This window comes from Piliocolobus tephrosceles, chromosome 7 (genome assembly GCF_002776525.5).
Source record: "Piliocolobus tephrosceles isolate RC106 chromosome 7, ASM277652v3, whole genome shotgun sequence".
Lineage (NCBI taxonomy): Eukaryota > Metazoa > Chordata > Mammalia > Primates > Cercopithecidae > Piliocolobus > Piliocolobus tephrosceles.
This window is the reverse complement of record NC_045440.1, coordinates 104,949,654-104,969,154: the sequence shown is the minus strand read 5'-3', so window position 1 is coordinate 104,969,154 and position 19,501 is coordinate 104,949,654. Positions and strand designations below refer to the sequence as shown.

The 19,501-nt window shown below is 40.6% G+C and overlaps 1 protein-coding gene across 2 annotated transcripts in view; it reads right to left on the bottom strand.

The window, feature by feature from the left end:
- GRHL2 (grainyhead like transcription factor 2) overlaps window positions 1-19,501 on the bottom strand; it is a 180,864-nt gene that overhangs the window by 73,235 nt on the left and 88,128 nt on the right. The window lies entirely within an intron of this gene.

The following is a 19,501-nucleotide window of genomic DNA, read 5'->3' as shown; positions in this document are numbered from 1 at the left end:
ATTAGTTTCATATTTTACTAGTTTTATAAAATTATTAAGGTTTTCTCTTTTCTCCCAAGCCCCATGTCACCTACCCACTCTCCCTCCTGCTCACTTTTCTGCCACTTAATTTTGCTAGAAGTACCAGGATACTCCACACAGAATTTTTGGTAGAACAGAATATTCTGTTTATCAGCCAGGCAGTGTCATCAGGACTTTAGTTAAAAAAAAAAAAAAAAAAAAAAAAATTTCAAGAGACCACAGTAAAGTTTTTTTTTAATTTCTTTTCGGGGCCGGGTGTGGTGGCTCACATCTGTAATCCCAGAACTTTGGGAGGCCGACGTGGGAGGGTCACCTGAGGTCAGGAGTTTGAGATCAGCCTGGCTAACATGGTGAAACCCTGTCTCTACTAAAAATACAAAAATTAACCGGGCATGGTGGCACATGCCTGTAATCCTAGCTACTTAGGAGGCTGAGGCACAAGAATCGCTTAATTCTCGTGCCTGGAAGGCGGGGGTTGCAGTGAGCCAAGATCGTGCCACTGCACTCCAGCCTGGGTGACAGAGTGAGATTCCATTTCAAAAAAAAATCTTTTTGGACTTAGCTATGGAGAGTTGAGTTAATCATACTTAGTTCACTGTCAACATTGGTCTATCCAAGGCCCTCTCTTATTTTACGACTTTATTTGGTTACTATATATTTCTTTTTCTTCCTATTATCCTTCCCACAAATGCAATAGCTATAAATGTGTTAATATATATTCTTGTGGAATATATTGGTTTGATTTGCCTGTGTACATAGCTTTAATTATCATCAATTCTGTTGTTCTATGACTAAAGTTGCCAGATTGGGCAAATATTTGGGATATACTTATCTTCAAAATGTATTCATTATTTATAAGAAATTCAAATTTAACTGGCACCCTGTATTTTATCTGGCAATCCACACTATAGACCTTTTCAGATCTAACCTTATGCTAGTTGCATGCCTGTTTCTAACTGTGGCTGCAGGGACTGTCGATCACAGTTTACTTATCCCCCATCCCAGAGATGGACCCTTCAGTTGTCTCTGCTCTCTGGTACAGACAACTCTGTGATAAAAATTCATATTCCTGGGAGCTGAAGTGATGGCTGATCACATAAAAAGCTCCTAAGTGTGCTCTTCAGGACAGCCCTCCAGACTCAGTCTCCAGGATGGATGAGCCAGTGCAGCCTCCCACCAGAACTCTATTTCCCTCTTTCTCCCTACTTTCTTGCCAATCTGATGAGTACAAGGCAGCATTCCACTGACAATATATTCGCACTTCTTCTACCGCTTTTAAGTTCAAGCATCTCTTCTCACACAGGATAGCCAACCAGGTGTCTCCTTACGGAGACTGCTTACTAATGTCCTTTGCCGTGCTTCTGTGGTTTCCCCCATGGAAATTTTAAAGCCAAACTACATGTTTACATTTTAAATAAAGCACACACTTCAATATAAAAGCATGTGTGGCCACCACAGGAGAGTCAGAGATCATGAACAAATAAGAAAAATATTTAAAAGCAACCACAATCTTCTCATCCACAAATAACCAACTATAAACAGATCTGTGGTACACTTTATCCTTCCTATCTTTCTCTCTGCTTCCCTTTCTCAAAAATATGTAAATATATTATACAATACTATAACAGTTATTTCTTAATGTATTTATTTTTGCCTAACACATCATCAGCATCTTCCCATGTCAATAAACTGGTGTAAAATTACTTTTAATGGCCAAATACCACTAAATTGAATTATGTGCCATGACTTTATTTTGCTTGTCTCGGCCAGATGATGTCCAATACTTTTCTATTTCAAATAATGTTTTATTTAATTATCTTTACAGCTAAAAATGCATATATGCTTAATTGTATTTCATTAATATATATTCTTAGAAGTGAAAGTAGCAGGTCAAAGGAAAAAAAATTTAAGGCTTTTAATTCATTTTGTCGAAGTGTTCCTGCAAAAGCTGAAACAGTTGATGTTCACAGCAACAGTGCACGTGTTGTTGTTTCCTCAAAATATTTCTTTCCAAATTGATATGCAAAACTTGGTGAATCATTAATTTAATTTGTAATTTATTGATTGCAAAAGAGGTTGAACCATCTTTCATTTTGTTTTTGACTCTCTGTATTTATTTTTTTCTCTGTTTTATTTATTTATTTATGTATTTATTTATTTATTTATTTTTATTTTTGAGACAGAGTCTCACTCTGTCACCCAGGCTGGAGTGCAGTGGCGCGATCTCAGCTCACTGCAAGAGCTGCCTCCTGGGTTCAAGCGATTCTCCTGCCTCAGCCTCCCGAGTGGCTGGGACTACAGGCACCTGCAGCCACGCCTGGCTACTTTTTTGTATTTTTAGTAGAGACAGGGTTTCACCGTGTTAGCCAGGATGGTCTCGATCTCCTGACCTCGTGATCCACCCGCCTCGGCCTCCCAAAGTGAGCCATGGCACGCGGCCCTTCTCTTTGTTTTAAAAATGTATTTATTTATTGCAACACTTCCTGTTCTGTCCTCTGTGCATTTTTTCCTTAGGGTATTCAGTTTTCTTACTGATTTTGAAATAAATAGTTAAAGCTAAAAGAGAAAACAAAAAGCAAAGAAAAACAATTTTATATCTTTCAAATTTAGAACAAGGTTATACGACTATACTTGGGATGATTTTAAATATAAACCTGTGCTTCCAGCAGGCTAGCCAAACCCTTAAAATTTTGAAAAGAAAAGAAGACCATTGAATTCAGATCAGTTGAAGTCCTTGATTCTTTATAGCTAATTATTCTAAAAGACAGTCTTGCAACTTTGAAGTTTTAAATACACATTTAAAAATAAGCAGCTTTTAGGTGAATTATAAAAAAGAAAGCAAATGTTATATCTAGAAATAAAGACAAACCAAGAAAATTTGGTCAAACATGTATCCTAGCTCTCGAGTTACAACATTATAAGGTTTTATTTCCCATAGCGTCTCCACATAAAAAATGTCTTCCATAAAAAGCGTATTAGCTCAAATAAGGAAAGAATTTCAAAAATAAATGCGATATAGATACAAATAAAATACTCTAATCTTGTTCAAGGTCCCTGTCAGTTTCTATCACCTTCACTTAATCAACAAATGTATTGAGGAAATATTTACTATGAGCCCTCTATGTGCCAGGCAGTGTCCTCATGCTTGAGAAACAGCAAGAAACAAAACTAGGTCCCTGATCTTTTGGCTCTTTCAGTCTCAGAGACAGAATATAAAAAGGTATATAGATAAATAAATGAACAAGACGATTATCCTTAATCTGTTTTTTATGCCCAAAGCAAAAGGATAGTAAGACTACTTTTTATTGGGTGGTTCCATTACCTTGCATATGTCCTTCATGGCATGTACAAGTATTTTATTTATTAGTTTACTATTTATCACCAGCATTTCTCATTAGTTGTATATGTTATATGAGGGCAAGGAACTTATCTTAAATATTGCTGCTTTCTTAGTGCTTAATATCATATTCATAGGATGTGCTCCATAAGTTTGTTCAGTGAACGAATGGACGGATCCTTAGGCATTCTAAACAAGAAAGATAAGTAACAGACTAATTGTCATGTACTCCTCTCCAGCCTTATACCATACAAGAAATGTCTGCTCATCTCTACCCTTTGTTTTCAGTCTCTACAGGTGGTACAATAGCTTTGCTCCCACTTCATGACTGTCAAAGTCTTCCAAGAGACTAAACAGCTGATGCAAACCGATGTGACTTCGTCCACATGCATAGTTGTCCGACAAATAAAATGCTAATAGTTGTGCCTCCGGTTTCTGAAAGCTGGGTGAATGTCCTTTGGTGAGTGTTGTATGCTTAAGAGTTTATGGCCCATGGTAAGAATGGAAACTCAGTGACCTGGTGCTGAGCCTTCCTCAACTTATTTTCTCAAGAAAGTTTCTCAAACCCAAATGTTGTCAATATTGACAGCTACAGTCAGAAAAAGGCATAGTCATGAGCTGCTGTGCCAGTTTCCTTGAGCTGTCATCACTAATTACCATAAACGTGGTGGCTTTGAACAACAGGAATATTTCTGCTCACAGTTCCAGAGGCCAGGAGTTTGAAATCAAGCTGTGCCATGCCAGCAGTGTGTCACTCCAATCTCTGCTTCTGTCTTCACATGGCCTTCTCATCTGTGTCTCTGCATCTGTTCCCCATTCTCTCTCTCTCTCTCTCTACTTTATTTATTTATTTATTTTGATACAGACTCTTGCTCTTATTGCCCAGGCTGGAATGCAATGGCTCATTGCAGTCTCTGCCTCCCGGGTTCAAGTGATTCTTCTGCTTCAGCCTCCCCAGCAGCTGGGATTACAGGCACCTGCCACCATGCCTGGCTAATTTTTTTTGACATTTTTAGTAGAGATGACGTTTAACCATGTTGGCCAGGCTGGTCTTGAACTACTGACCTCAGGTGATCCTCCTGCCTCAGTCTCCCAAAGTACTGGGATTACAGGTGTGAGCCACCGTGCCCGGACTGTTTCCCCTTCTCTTCTAAGGATTTGTCATTGGATGTAGGGCCCACCTTAATCCAGAGTGATCTCATCTTGAGATCCTTAATCACAATCTGCAAACGTCTTTTTCCCAAATATAAGGTCATATTTTCAGGTTCTGGGAGTTAGGACGAGGACATATCATTTTCGAGGGTCCCTCTCAACCTCCTACATCTGGGATTCCTTCCTGTGATTAGAACTCATGTGACCTGAGTGAATGGCTTCTTTTTGCAATGATAGTTACCATAGCTAAAAAATAATCATCCCTCTTTAAACGAATTATAAAACACATCATTGTGAACATATTGAATTTCAAATGGACTTTTTTTACCCTAAAAAAAGTGATAAGGCAACATAAAAACTACAGATTTTAAATACTAGTTTGTAAACACAATACTAACATCTACCTCACGAAGATAAGTGAAAAAACAGGAAAATGACTTAATATTTTCCAAAACAGGCAAGATGCAACAATATTATTATTGGTTGAAACAGGTTTTAGAAAATTATGCTGGCTGGGCGTGGTGGCTCACTCCTGTAATCCTAACACTTTTGGGAGGCTGAGACAGGCAGATCACCTGAGGTCAGGAGTTCAAGACCAGCCTGGCCAACATGGTGAAACCCCATCTCTACTAAAATACAAAAATTAGCCAGGCGTGGTGATAGGTGCCTGTAATCCCAGCTACTCTAAAGGCTGAGGCAGGAGAATCACTGGAACCCGGGAGGCGCAGGTTGCAGCGAGCTGAGGTCACGCCATTGCACTCCAGCTTGGGCAACAGAGACTCCATCTCAACAACAACAACAACAAAAAGAATAAAACCATGGGGAGAAAAAAATGGGAGTCTTTCTAATGAAATAAGAGTGAACTTGATCTCATTGTTAATGTCATATGCTGCCAGTGATACAGCCACAATGTTCAGGGTCCTCTCTAAGGCTGTGTGTGTCCTTGGAATCTCAGAGTGAAGTGTATGGGAACACACGGAAATTCTCTAGGGAGCTGCTAGGATCCTCCCAAAGCAGAACAAGTGTTTCCAAATTCCTTGAGTGGATATTCTATAACGGTGCTTCTCAAATGTTGCAGGGCACCAGAATCACCTGGAGGGCTTTGGTAAAATGCAGATTCTCTGTCCACTCTCAGAGATTCCAATTCCATAAGTCTAGAATGTGGCCAAGAATTTGCATTTCTAGTAAGCTCTCAGGTAGAGCTGATGTGGCTGGTCTGGGGACCACACTTAATACTGTTCTATGGAAAATGGAAATACCAAAATAATTAAAAGGAGCAATTTCATTACTGGATTATTTTGGTGCATTTGGTTCACTCCACACAGTATTAGAAAGTGCTATATTTGGCCAGGCATGGTGGCTCGCGCCTGTAATCCCAGCAACTTGGGAGGCCAAGGCGGGCGGATTACAAGGTCAGGAGTTCGAGACCAGCCTGACCAACGTGGTGAAACCCTGTCTATGCTGAAAATACAAAAATTAGCTGGGTGCGGTGGTGCACACCTGTAATCCCAGTTACTCAGGAGGCTGAGGCAGGAGAATTGCTTGAACTCGGGAGACAGAGGCTGCAGTGAGCCTAGATTGTGGCATTGTACTCCAGCCTGGTGACAGAGCAAGACTCTGTCTCAAAAAAAACAAACAAAAAAAGTGCTGTATCTGTCATTAAGGTCCTATGTCAACTATCAATGAAGTCCATGTGAGAGTTCCTCTTCGCTTCTCAGATTTCCCTTCTTAGGAGGACTAAATACCAATATGGGAGGACAGGCAGTTACCTGCACAGTAAGATTCAAGCACCACCTGCTTCAGGATGTCTTCTTATTCTTATGCCTGGAAGCTCATCCTGAAACACTCCATCCTTTGGATAAAGACATTGTCATCTCCTGGCATTAAAATGCAAATGCTCTTAGGATAATACCTGCCACAGAGAACTTACAAGCTCGTGCCAAGCCTATGTGAAGCTTTTATCACCTCTGCTAATCCTGGCAACCACTCTATGAAGCAGGAATCAGCATCTTCCTCCCACAGAGAAGTTAAGCTGTTTGTGGAAAATAACGTAGCTGGTAACAAGCCAACCTGAGATTTGAATCCGGGTCTGCTTGATGCCAAAGGCCACACTTTTAACCACTGCCCATATTCGTCTTGCAAATTCAACAATACATTGTCAGCAGATATTGGGATCACAGTATGTCCTACAATGGCTACTAGTTTGTTGGGAAGCACTAAAGGAGTGTAAGCTTGATGAGGCAAAGAGACTGGACATTTTGGGATCATTGCAAATTCCTTGACAAGGACAAGGTTGGGGTGCTTCAGTAGAGAGGAGACAAACAAGAAAGTATCTCCATATACTGCAAGCACTGTGAAGACTGAAAGAAAAATTCCAAAGTTAGCCTTTCTAAGAAAATAAGAGGTGTCTGTGTTGGGGAAATGATGATAAACTTTGCAGTGCTTCAGCAAAGGGCTGCTGAGGATGTGTGAAAGTGCAATGCTTTGTGTTTGTGTTTCTGGCAAGTTATATTTGGCACAGAAATTCTGGGATCCAATTCTAGTTGAATTGTTATGGTGAATCTTTTTGTTATCTTTTCTATTTTTTATCTTTTGCATATAATCACTGGCCTGTTAATAGGTTTTTAAATTCAGACTTCTGGAGGCTGAGCTTTCTTCAGACTGATCGTAGGTGCAAGTGTGATTCTGGAAATCCTGTCAAAGGCAGTGTTAATTCCTCCACCTTAATTAAGCTTCACACGCTTGGTAAATTATAACTACCCCTTCTAATTATTTTTGTATATATTGTTGGAGATTAAAAGGAGTGGCATAATTAATATAAAGATTGCTTCTCTTCTGAAAGGTGCAGATTCTGTCTGGACTAGTGAAATAATGAAGCTGGAATGCTGAAAATGGCTCTGGGCACGATTGCTGACTCAAGGTACATATACCACGGCCTAATAAGATGCTTTTAACAAAAGCTGAGAGCTCGACATAGTTTATATATTTGGGGTCCTGATGCTTACAAGTCTATTTACAGGGTGGCAATTGAGGCATAAAGAGAAAGGACATGGTGGTGGAGACACAGACCTGAATTTAATTTTCCGTCCTTCTTCCCACCAAGCCCTGAGACCTCCGGTGAGTTAACTCAACTTCTCTGAACTTGGAATTTCCTCCTCTACAAAATAGAGACAATAGCTAAGAGAAGTGGGCCCTACTAGTCTTATAGTGGAAGGTGGGACCAATACTGGTCTCCACTTTGCACCTCCCACCTGTCCTCAAACATCCACTTCTCCCTGTCTGCAGTGCCCAATAGGATCAGCTCAAACTCAGGAAACAGGAGAGGGTCATTCCAGGAGCATTTGCTCTGACTTGAAACAGGTAGAATAAATGAACCCTAGTCTAAATAGATTCTGAGATTTTTTTTTCTGTTTTCAAAATCAAAGCAGTGGCTTCTTAAAACCTGAATGACTCACAAGAACTCACTTATGAGTTCATTATTTTCTTCATAATGCTTTACAGAGTCAGAGGTGACCTGACTGGGTTTCCTTAAGTGTGTTGACACTAGAGCTGATTTTTAGAGGCACTAAAGTATTTCCATCATTGAAATACTGGCCCATGAGCAAATGATAATAATGGCCACCATTTTTTGAGAGCCCTGTGCTAAACATATATACTTCACAAGTTTTACCTCAGACAGCTTTGCTTGGTAGCTTTTTATTGTTATTATTCCTACGTCATAGGATAGCTAACAGGTAAGCATGTAAGTACTCCCCCATCCCCCACAGTCAATTTGTAAGGGGCGAAGCTGGGATTAGAACTCATGAAATTCATCTACATACATGCCAGAGGCCTTTGACTTCTCTGCTACACAGCCAAATGAGCACCTTTCCACACAAAATCCAGGGCAATTGCAGCTGAAATTACGGAAACATATGGGACCAGCATAGAGTGACTCCTCTATTAATATATTATTAAAGGCATAATTATTAATAATATCGTTACTATTTACTCTCTATGGCTTAGTATAATACCCTCACAGATAACATTTGTGTTTCTTAGAACTTTCCTTTTAGGCTACATCTAATATTTTACTTGGGTTTGATTCACCCTCTTGTTTGTGGAGAAGGAATTATACAGACAATGTTATAGCTTTCAAGTTGTACTGACCAGAAGCACAGAGTATGAACATTTTACATTGTAACCCATTACTATGTTCTGTGTATGCTAGTATTTTTTATTCTATATGATTTCATTTTTTAAGAATGTTGGTCTTGGGCCGGGCGCGGTGGCTCAAGCCTGTAATCCCAGCACTTTGGGAGGCCGAGACAGGCAGACAGGAGATAGAGACCATCTTGGCTAACACGGTGAAACTCCGTCTCTACTAAAAAAATACAAAAAACTAGCCGGGCAAGGTGGCGGGCGTCTGTAGTCCCAGCTACTCGGGAGGCTGAGGCAGGAGAATGCCCTAAACCCGGGAGGCGGAGCTTGCAGTGAGCTGAGATTGCGCCACTGCACTCCAGCCTGGGCGACAGAGGGAGACTCCATCTCAAAAAAAAAAAAAAAAAGGAATGTTGGTCTTGACTAGCAAACTTGATTTCAAACTGACAATAGGTCATATCCTGTACGTAGACACACATAAATACACATGCACGTGTGCCCATGTTTGCACCACAGCAACCAGATTTAGTAACTCAGACAGGCTTAACATTCAGCTCCTTTCATTAGTCCATGTGGCTCAGGGAGATTTAACTATAACCATTTTATCTCTGTCCACAAATTTAATTTGTAAATCACACAAAAGTACCTGGCAGTTTCTGACAGTTTTCTGAATGAATGAAAATGCAAACTGTGTTTTGGTAAGTAAGACGCTTGTAACACTGCATGAACTACTCAAGCATATGCCGGTTTTCTATTCTTCATGCTGTTGTCTAATATACTGACACTCTTGGGAGTACATGAGGGGACAAGAAGTTATAGGCACGTAGGATTAGAAGTTACTGCCCGAAGTGGTTAATCAGCAGTAATCATCCCAGCAAACAGGGCCCCTTCTCCCACAAAGCTCTCTAATTTTTCCCGCCCCAGATGATATCTCCAGAAACTATAACACTTGGTTACACCAACTCTAATTTATAAAACGAAACTGAACTCTTTCTGAAATGGTGGTATTTTATATTATTGGCAAGCGTCTCAAGAACGTCTGTTCTATAAGATTCCACAGCCTCATTCTAGTGTCTAACAACCCTCAGTGTGAGAAAAAAATTTCAAACACTTATAGTTGTACTTCAGAGTTGCAGACTGAATAGATTCAAACACTAGAAATAACTTTTTGGTAATTGGTAGTGCAGAACAAAGACTACAAATCTTCAAGTGGATTATCTTTCACTAAATTTAAACTACAAGCCCAATTACTTGAGCAACTCAAAATATAGTAAGATAAATGTTCATTATCAAGCTTCCCACTTACCCCTGACTGCCCAAGTCACAGACACAGAATGAGTTAAGTGACGTAGGAAGGTAAACCTCTTACCTGTGTTAAGCCAGTGGGAAGTAGCTCATGGACTATTCTAGTTTGTTGCAGGAATGATTTTTGCATTAACTGCTACTTGAATGACTCACGTTGCTAGTCCTGTGTACTTTTGCTTATTTTTCATCAATGCTGAAATTGTTAGAGATTTTGATATTACGTCAAAATAGGAATTTGAATTCTCCTGAGGAGGGAAACTGCTGTTGCTATTACAGTTTACCGTTGTAACGCTGACCCCAGATGGTGGGTGTGAGTGGACTTGAGTCCACAGCAACCTTTGGAGAACTACATGAACTCACTAAGCTGGCTGCCTTATCTGTGAAATGGAGGCACTACAGCACCTATGGCACAGGATTGTTGAACAATGACGAGCCTCTCATTTATTAAGCACTCAATTATTTCAACATATGTCTTTTCAAAAGCAGAGAAACTAGTGGTGGTCCACATTCCTGAAGCCTGTTCAAAGAGCTTTCTTCAGATTAGCTTTACCTTATTTTGGCTTCTACAACCTCAAAGAGTTTAATTTAATTTTGAAAAAAACTTGGCAAGTTTCAGGTTTTGTAAACAAGGAAGAAAAACTTTAAATTTGCCTAATTTCACATTTGTGGATGTTACAAAGACATACATTTGTTTCTATTGAAGGCCACAGGGGTAGAAACTTCTAGCAAATGCTAGAGGGTGGCTGAATAGACCAGCTCTGTAGTTTTGCTCATGAAACATATGAGTCTCATGAACTATCTAATTGTATCTCTAGGATTTTTTTTGTGTGTGTATGTCATTTTTAAGCCAATCCAATAATACTGAAAACTATAATACTATGAGAGTACTTGAAGTTTCCTTAAATGCACATCTGAAAAAAGAAAATGAGGTTCCAAACAAAAAACATGAAATCAAAAGTATAAATGCCACGCTGGAGATGAAAGAATGATGTTACAACTATGGATATAACAAAAGTCCCATCAGTTAGGGGAAAAACAACTCAATGTCTAGTAAATGTGTATAAAAAATGACAGATGGGAAATATAGCATTGTATAGTACTAAACACAATAGGTCTATCAGTGGTTTCAGTTATCTGTGCGTGTGAGTATGTGTGTGTGTTTTGATTTTGAAATCTCATCATCTAAACCAGTATCTCTATAGGACAGCTTTACCCTGTCATTAAAACAGACCCTCAGAGGGCTCTTCAAGTATTGTCTGCTTTTATCTTTTCTGTAACATTCCTTCTGGTTAACCACTCATAGCTTTAACATTTCCAGGAGTAGGAGAAATATCAGAAAAGGCTTATTAAACGATAATATGCTGGAACCAGAAAAACTGAGTTCCGAGGAGCAGTGAAGAAAAATGATGAAGGGACACATTTGTTGTAAGTTTTAATTACACATCTAGCTACTTTTTTTAAAAAAAAAAAGTTTGCCTTTCAACAATTTTCCACATTTGTTTCAGGAAAACAGAAATAATTTCTAGTTAAGTTTAAAAGGAGACATTTATCCTTGTTTATGAGTGTGTGTGTATATATATATATATATATATATATATTATGTTTATAGGCTAGCAATTTAGTCTCAGAGGTATTGAAGTTACATCAAAATGTTTATAGTACAATAAAATATATGTAAATATAAGAAATGGAAGTACTAAAGGCATAGTCTTCTAGTATCAGAAAAATACTACCAAAAATGATTCTTTCAGCATGAAAGAGGAGAGTCCAACCCCAGTCAGATTTCTCAGTGAACCGGGTACATGCCTGCTTACTGTCACTGTCACCTAGATGCACAAAACCACACATGGCAGTGTGCTCATCGATTATGCAACATTGGTTAAGCATCTGTTCTCTGCCAGGTTCTGTACCAGCTGCTAAGCATACAAAGATTTAAGGTTAAAAAAATCCTCTCTTCATTCAAAGAGTTCAGAGTCTAGTAGGATTAATGAATGAATGAATGAATGAATGAATGAATGAATGAATGAACCAAGTGAAACCCTGCCAAGTGCTATTGTTTAGATCTAAAGCAAAGCCTGCAGGGGGAGCAGCTGACTTTACCTGGGAAGATTAGGAAAATCTTAGGGGAAAAAGGTCTCAAGGTGTGAGATGTCTTCCAGGTGAAGAAGTGAGGAAGGGCTATTCTAGGCAAGGAGAACCCCAGAGAAGGGTCAAACAAGAGGTTGGAAATAAGTAGGAAAAAATAGTGAAGGGTGAAAAGAGATCTGTCATTTCAAAATATTAATAAAAGACAGATTATGCTGGATTGAGAAATGAGTGATAGTTTAAGATGTCGGGCAGGAAGCAGAGGCCCCTCTTTTAAGAAACATGGGTGGAAGGAAAGAGGAGGGCCCAGCAATAGCTTGAAAGGGAGTCTGCAGGGATCAGGGGCTGGAGCTGGGGATAGGATCCTGACCCTTCCCTGGAGGGAACCAGAGGGAGCCCGAGGACCACCCCTATCACACACACAGCAGAAGGGATTTTCCCCAGAGATGCTGACCTCAACAGAATGAGTTTCCAGGATTCATCCTGAGACAGTTTATCCAGTAAGTGAAAACCCACAGTGGCTCAATTATGATTGAAAATTATTTTCTGCCTAAGCAAATATTAAACTTTAGAGAACACTTGCATTTACAGTGTTTTAAGTTAATTAACCTTCACAGCCTACCGCACTTTTATCACAGAAATGTTTCTAATCAAGGTTGAGATGAAAAGGAGTTTTCCGTAACTGCAGCTTTAGCACGTCTCTAGAAAACAGAGCATGTCTTACACTGCACATGAACTCGTGATAACAGCAAGGGCAGATGCAACAGAGAAGGATCTGGAGCTGCAAGTGAGGCCGTTGCTGGCCCACACCCCAGAGTCCCCCTCGCATCTGGTCCTGGGGAGGACGTGAGGATGGAGCTTGCTCTTCTGACTGAGCTCTAACTACAGCCTGAATTCTCACCAGCCCTTGGATTTTGTTTTTTTAATTTGGGAGCTCTCAAGAGGTTTGGTTAGGTTTGTAACCAAATTTATTTTTCATATCTATTCAGAAGTATGGAAACAGCCTAGAAAAACATCAAAAAATGAAATTCTATTTCCTTGAGTTATTTTTAAGGGAGGGAAGACCTACATTTTCCAGACTGTAGGGAGACAGCAAATCTGTATAATTTGGGGGAAAGGACAGCCCTCCAGAGAGCCAGAGAACTAAACTAGATGGGATGGTGCGAAGCCTTGCTGAAGAGAGTTGGGAGTTGCTGGTGCCCTTGCCTCCCAGGCCTGTTGGGTCCACAAATTCACACTACCTGACCACCTGGCCACCTAGCCACCTGGACACTTGGCTACCTGACCACCTGGCTATCTGGCCACCTGACCACCTGACCACCTGTCTGCCTGGTCACCTAGCTACCTGACCACCTGGCTACCTGACCACTTAGCCACCTGACCACCTGGCCACCTGGCCACTTGATCTCCTTAACACCTGACCACCTAGCCACCTGGCTACCTGACCTCCCAACAATTGGACATCACCTCTTCCCACACACCACCTTAAATCTCCACCCTCCCACTTTTCTGCATAGCTCTCAGAGTAGCCAAGCCCAGGACTGGCTATAAAAACTGAGAAAGCATGCTTATAGGGCACATCCAAAGCCAGCTTCCTCTAAAAAACTCAAAGAAAAAAACTCTTTTTTTTTTACCAGTTTAAATAAAACTGCCCTTTAGTTTTAATTATGATTCCTGTTTGAAAGTGGAGCATGACTCCGGATTAAAAAGAGCTTCTAGACCTTAACAGGACAGCCATGCTGAATCATTCACAGAGGTCAACTAAAGTCTGTGATCAAGAGTCTTTTGAGAGGCTTCCTTTACCCTTAAAGAGAACTATGGAGAATCAAAAGTGAAGAAATGTTTTCATTTCATTTTGAAAGCTTAAGTTTTCAAAAAAGCGTGACCTTACTATAAAACTATTTCCAACAGAATGCACTTTAAACACTAACTCTTAAGAAATAGATTTGTATTAGGACACAGACGAAAATCCTATAATCACATGCTAATAACTGAAATTATACTCTAATTGCCTGCTAATTACCATGGAAATCTACAGGATTAATATTAACAATGTAACTAATAAATCCTGATACAGGAAAGATTACTGCAAACCAACATTAAAGACAGACATTGAAAAAAGGGCATACAGTTTATTTCACAATTAACTACAACCTTGTATCAATAATGCTTACACTGGATGTGACTATAAAGTAATGATGTTTATTTGGATGTGTTTATGGAATCAGGCTCATTACATCACAACCTGTACTGCCCATTCTGAAAGCACAAGAACTGTTACGTGCATTATTTTGGAACATCTGCACCAGAAAGTAGTAAAGGAATTCTTAGTTCTCTTCCGTAGGGAGAAGTTATATATGCATGTTCTACCAATTAACTGTTGTAGCTTCTGGCTTTCACTCTCTGAAGTTAATGTTGGTTGTTGAACCTCCTCTTCTAATTTCCCTTCCCTGTTTGAAAGGTAACAAATAGAAAAATATGCCTTCCAGAGAACGTGGTTTTGAAATTATCCACTATTTGAGGGGATTTGATTGATACCTAGTCCAGTTAACATTTCTATTTGTGATCCATTTTAAAGATTTTTTAAATGGCTCACACACTGTGCAAAACAGGGTAACTCCACGGTGCAAATAAGTCCTGGGAAACTCCCAGACTATTCTGTGTGTAGACGGTGCCTCAAAATCAACACGCCCCTGGCTGAACTCAGTACCTGGCCAACCTCCATTCCCCCAACACTTGGCCATGCTGCTCCTTCTGTCTCCCCTGCCTCTGGGGAGGACATCCAACCATTTAGCAAAGCTGCGCTTTTCTTCATAATCTCTTTCTTCCCCTGTATCCCCCACAGCCAATCAGTCATCAAGGCTCTATCAGCTCTACAGTTTGTCTCTCAGTCCTGGGTTAATTTTGCATTTCCCCTTTGCAATTCATGCCTCCAATCCCAGTCTTCCGCCTGGCTATTGCTGGTCTTCTATTGCCAGTCCATCCCTCACTGCATCCATCCCACATGCTGGCTCAGAATTACCTCCCTAAAACACAGATATTCCATTACAAACCTGCCAAAAATCCCCAATGGTTGTCCAAAGCCTCCCATATCAAGCACTGCAACTCATTCCAGAGAAAGTTCATTTTATCACAGTATTCTATTTGACTGTTACTTCTGCACATTCTCTACTGTCTGTCATTATTAAAGTTCTGGGAGGACTGATGTGCAAAGGTAACACAGCCACTTGGATGAATGGCAATTTGCAGGTATAACTTCTATTATTACCCTCTCTTACATATCTTGGATCTCTAAAATCTTCTTCATTCAACAACAGAAAAACATGGCTAAACAAGATATTCATGTTAAACCTCAGTATAAAAAAGTATAAATACACACACACACACACACACACACACTTGAATATCTCCCCAACAAAACTGTAAAACAAGACTTTGTAGAGCCAAGATACGTTAAAGCAACAAAGAGCAAGAAACTCTGAGCTCCACTTCTGGCTTAGTGACGTTCATCTGCAAACATGGTGAGGTGAGTGATCGCAGAAGAACTCAAATAGCATTTCCTAACGTTCTACCCGCAGCTCTGAGGTTTGCCACCAGGACTGAGTTGTCAAGAATCAATGAACCTCTAACACTCAGAGCCTTCTGGGTCTGTGGACCCCTAAAATCCTCCCTGGGCTCAGTCAGCCTCCATTGGGGACCCAGGGCTTCAGCCTGTGACGCATAAAAACAGCTTAACCAGGGTTTCTTTTAGAGTTTGAGACCAGAAAATTCCATCTATGCTTTATCTCCCTGCCATTCTAAGATCCCTTTAAAAAATGTAAGCCTTTCCACAGCCCCATGTACTTTCTTCCTTCACCCTACTCTCTGCATGGGTCAAATCAACTAGCAGTCTCACTAGCATGCATGAGAGTATCCACCCTTCCCACCCTGGCTAATAGTGTTATCAGACTTTATTAAATAATTTGTCAGTCCCATTTTTTTTTTTTTTTTTTTTTGAAACAGAGTCTTGCTCTGTTGCCCAGGGTGGAGTGCAGTGGTGTGATCTGGGCCTACTGCAACCTCTACCTCTTGGATTCAAGGGATTCTTTTGCCTCAGTCTCCTGAGTAACTGGGATTGTAGGTGCCTGCCACCATGCCCAGCTAATTTTTGTATTTTTAGTAGAGATGGGGTTTCACCATGTTGGCCAGGCTGGTCTGGAACTTTTTGCCTCAGGTGATCTGGCCACCGCGGCCTCCCAAAGTGCTGGGATTAGAGGCGTGAGCCACCACACCCAGCCTCAGTCCCACTTTTGTTTGTCTTGATTACTGTAACTATGAATGTGCTATTGCACGACTTGCACACCCTTCCCTACCTTTTTGACCTCACATGCCCTAGTTATCCTCTCAGAGGAGTCTCAGAAACTTCTCTGGGAAGCGCTCTTCTATGCTGCCACTTACCACGTGGTATCTCAGCTAGTCATCTTCTTGCCCCTAGTCTTGAGCAGTTTGAGTACAGGGCTCTGCCTTAATTACATTTGTGTTGCCAGTGCCTAACAAAGGGTCTGGCACATAGTAGGTATTCGTAAACTTTTGCAGAATGAATATGGAATAACTATGCTTTTCCTGAAACCGGTGTTAACTAATATGGGGCCATTCCTAACTCCATGTCTTCTTTTAAAGGGGCCTTCTCACTCAGAGGAAATCAAACTACAAATTTAATTTAAGTGGTGATTCCACACAGGAGGTATAACTGATATAGGAATGCTCCTGGGACTGCAGAATGTAAACTTATTTACGACCTTGAATAACTGCTGTTATTCAAGGAGCTCACAAGAATGAACTTGTGAGACTCAGAGGACTTTGCTTATGTGTTTTGAAAAGCAGCAGAATCCACTTGGGCCTGGGTTTGTTTGGTTTACTTATATCAAGTTAGAGCTTATCGCTAATGTTTTCTTCCCCTGCCCCCAACTCCTGCCAAACAGTTTATGACCCAATGTACAAGAACCACATATCAAACTGGCTTCCACCAGTGTCAGAACCAGCAGGAGCCAAGAGGTCCACCACTCAGACTGCAAAACATCCTCCACATCTGGAGAGGAAGGCACAGACCAAAGAATCAGGACGTCTGTAAATCAGCCACTCTCCATGTAGATGGCCTGGTGGATGCCAAGAACTGGCTAGAGGCTGGAATACAGAGGCGGTATATGGTGGAGAGAAGGCTTCAAATAATTGGTTTTTTTTTAAATGGTGGGGTGCAGTGGCTCACACCTGTAATCCCAGCACTTTGAGAGGCCGAGATGGGCAGATCACGAGGTCAGGAAATCGAGACCATCCTGGCTAACACTGTGAAACCCCATCTCTACTAAAAATACAAAAAATTAGCTGGATGTGGTGGCATGTGCCTGTAGCCCCAGCTACTCGGGAGGCTGAGGCAGGAGAATCACTTGAACCAGGGAGTCAGAGGTTGCAGTGAGCAGAGATTGTGCCACTGCGCTCCAGCCTGGGCAACAGAGTGAGATTCCATCTCAAAAATAAATAAGTAAACAAATAAATAAAATAAATAAAAATTAAAAATGGTGCACATTTTGGCATTCTTGGGGTTTCTATCCCACCTACATACCACTTATCACACGTGTGACCTTGCATAAAATTCTTCCCTCTTAGCATCTCGGCTTTTAAACAAGAAAATGGGTTATTTTGGCCAGGTGCGGTGGCTCTCGCCTGCAATCCCAGCACTTTGGGAGGCCAAAGCAGGCAGATCACTTGAGGTCACCCTGGCTGGGAAGAGTGACGGGGAGGGCAGGATGGAGAGAGGTTGGTTAATGGGTACAAACCCAGTTAGATAGCAGGAATAAGTTCCAGCATTCAACAGCAGAGCTGTGTGACTATAGTTAGCATTTATTTATTGTATATTTCAAAATAGCTAGAAGAGAAGATTTGAGATATTCTGAACACAAATAAATGGTAAATGTTTGAGGCGATGGACATCCTAAATGCCCTGATTTGATCATTGCATATTGTATGCCTGTATCAAAATATCACAGGTATTCCATAAGTATGTATAATTATTATGTCTCAATTTAAAAATAATAACCCTTGCTTTAGCTAAGGGGCTCTCATCTTGGTCTCTAACTCCAGCTTGAGGGTCACTGCCTGGCTGACTTGGTTGGATCTGCAGACCATAGATGCTGGTGGAGATTTGGGAACTGCGACTTTTGAGCCCTGAGTTTAACCTCCAGCTTCACGGAGGTTTCGAAAAAGAAATGCGTCAAATAATTCCGGATACTTCTTTTTTTATTTTATTGTTTAGGCCATTAGAATGTTCCTAACCAAAATTGGCAAATGTATGGCCCACCCACTCTCTGCCTTCCTTCACCCTCTGCAGGCACTGATAACCTTCCATGATACTCCTAGTGGAGACAAGGGGTGACCTCAGAAACTTTCTCAACATCACACTCCAGAGTTAAAGCAGATGATGGTGCAACAGTCAGACATATGTGCCAGGACACCACTGGCACTCCTTTACATGGGAAATGGTGTTTACAACCCACTGGCAGAGAAATGCATGATTTGATTTTTTTAATCTAGCAGAAGAATGAATTAAATGAGATTTTTGCATATTTTCTCACTCTATGTGAGCAGATGTCAAGTTGAAGTTGGGGTAGAGACTGTGCTCAGAAAATACATGTCTCACTGAAGCTAACTGATGGATTTAATGCCTTGTTCTCAGGTTGTAAGCAAGTAACCCAGCTACCCATGAAGTTACTTAGTAAATGTCACAAATCTCAGAGACAAAGCATGTGTGTGTCTATGGGGACACACGTGTATACAGAAAGAAAAGTCTGAAGGCAGGCAAGAGATGATAAAGAAGAGAAGATTTGAAGATTTGAAGATCTGAGAAACCATTCTAGTCTCAGAAAAGTAAACCCTGTAATGATATCAAAGTTGGATCAACAGGTATGCCAGTAAAATGCTTTTATTATTTGCCTTATTTGGACCCACTCCATATTTCTCTTTAATTGCTCCTTTCATTTTCTTCGGTAATAATTATAAGGCTAGCTTTGTAAATAAAATAAAACTGTTCCTCTGCTCTATGCAGATTTAACTAAACAGGTTAAGGCAAGTATCACCAACCCTCGTCCTAGTCACCAGGTCTTGGTTTAGTTTATCAACCCAAGTCAGGAAGACAGATCTTATCCTGGTTGTTGCACTAATTATCTGAGGGGGAGTCATGTGATATAGGCCAGTGAGCCTTCCTAGGCCCCAGTTTCCTTGTTTATTCGATAAATATGTTTGACTAGTTAATATAATAGGTGTATGTGTGTGATGCAGGGGTGAGGAGCGGCTTAACTATTTTGTAAGAAAAACCAGTAACTAGTTTCAATATCTTCTACGGTGAGTCTCTGATCCTATCCTAGTCACTAAACTCTTCCATTGTGGTCAAGGAGTCCTAGCCAGGGTGAAATGGAAGATCTGAAAAGT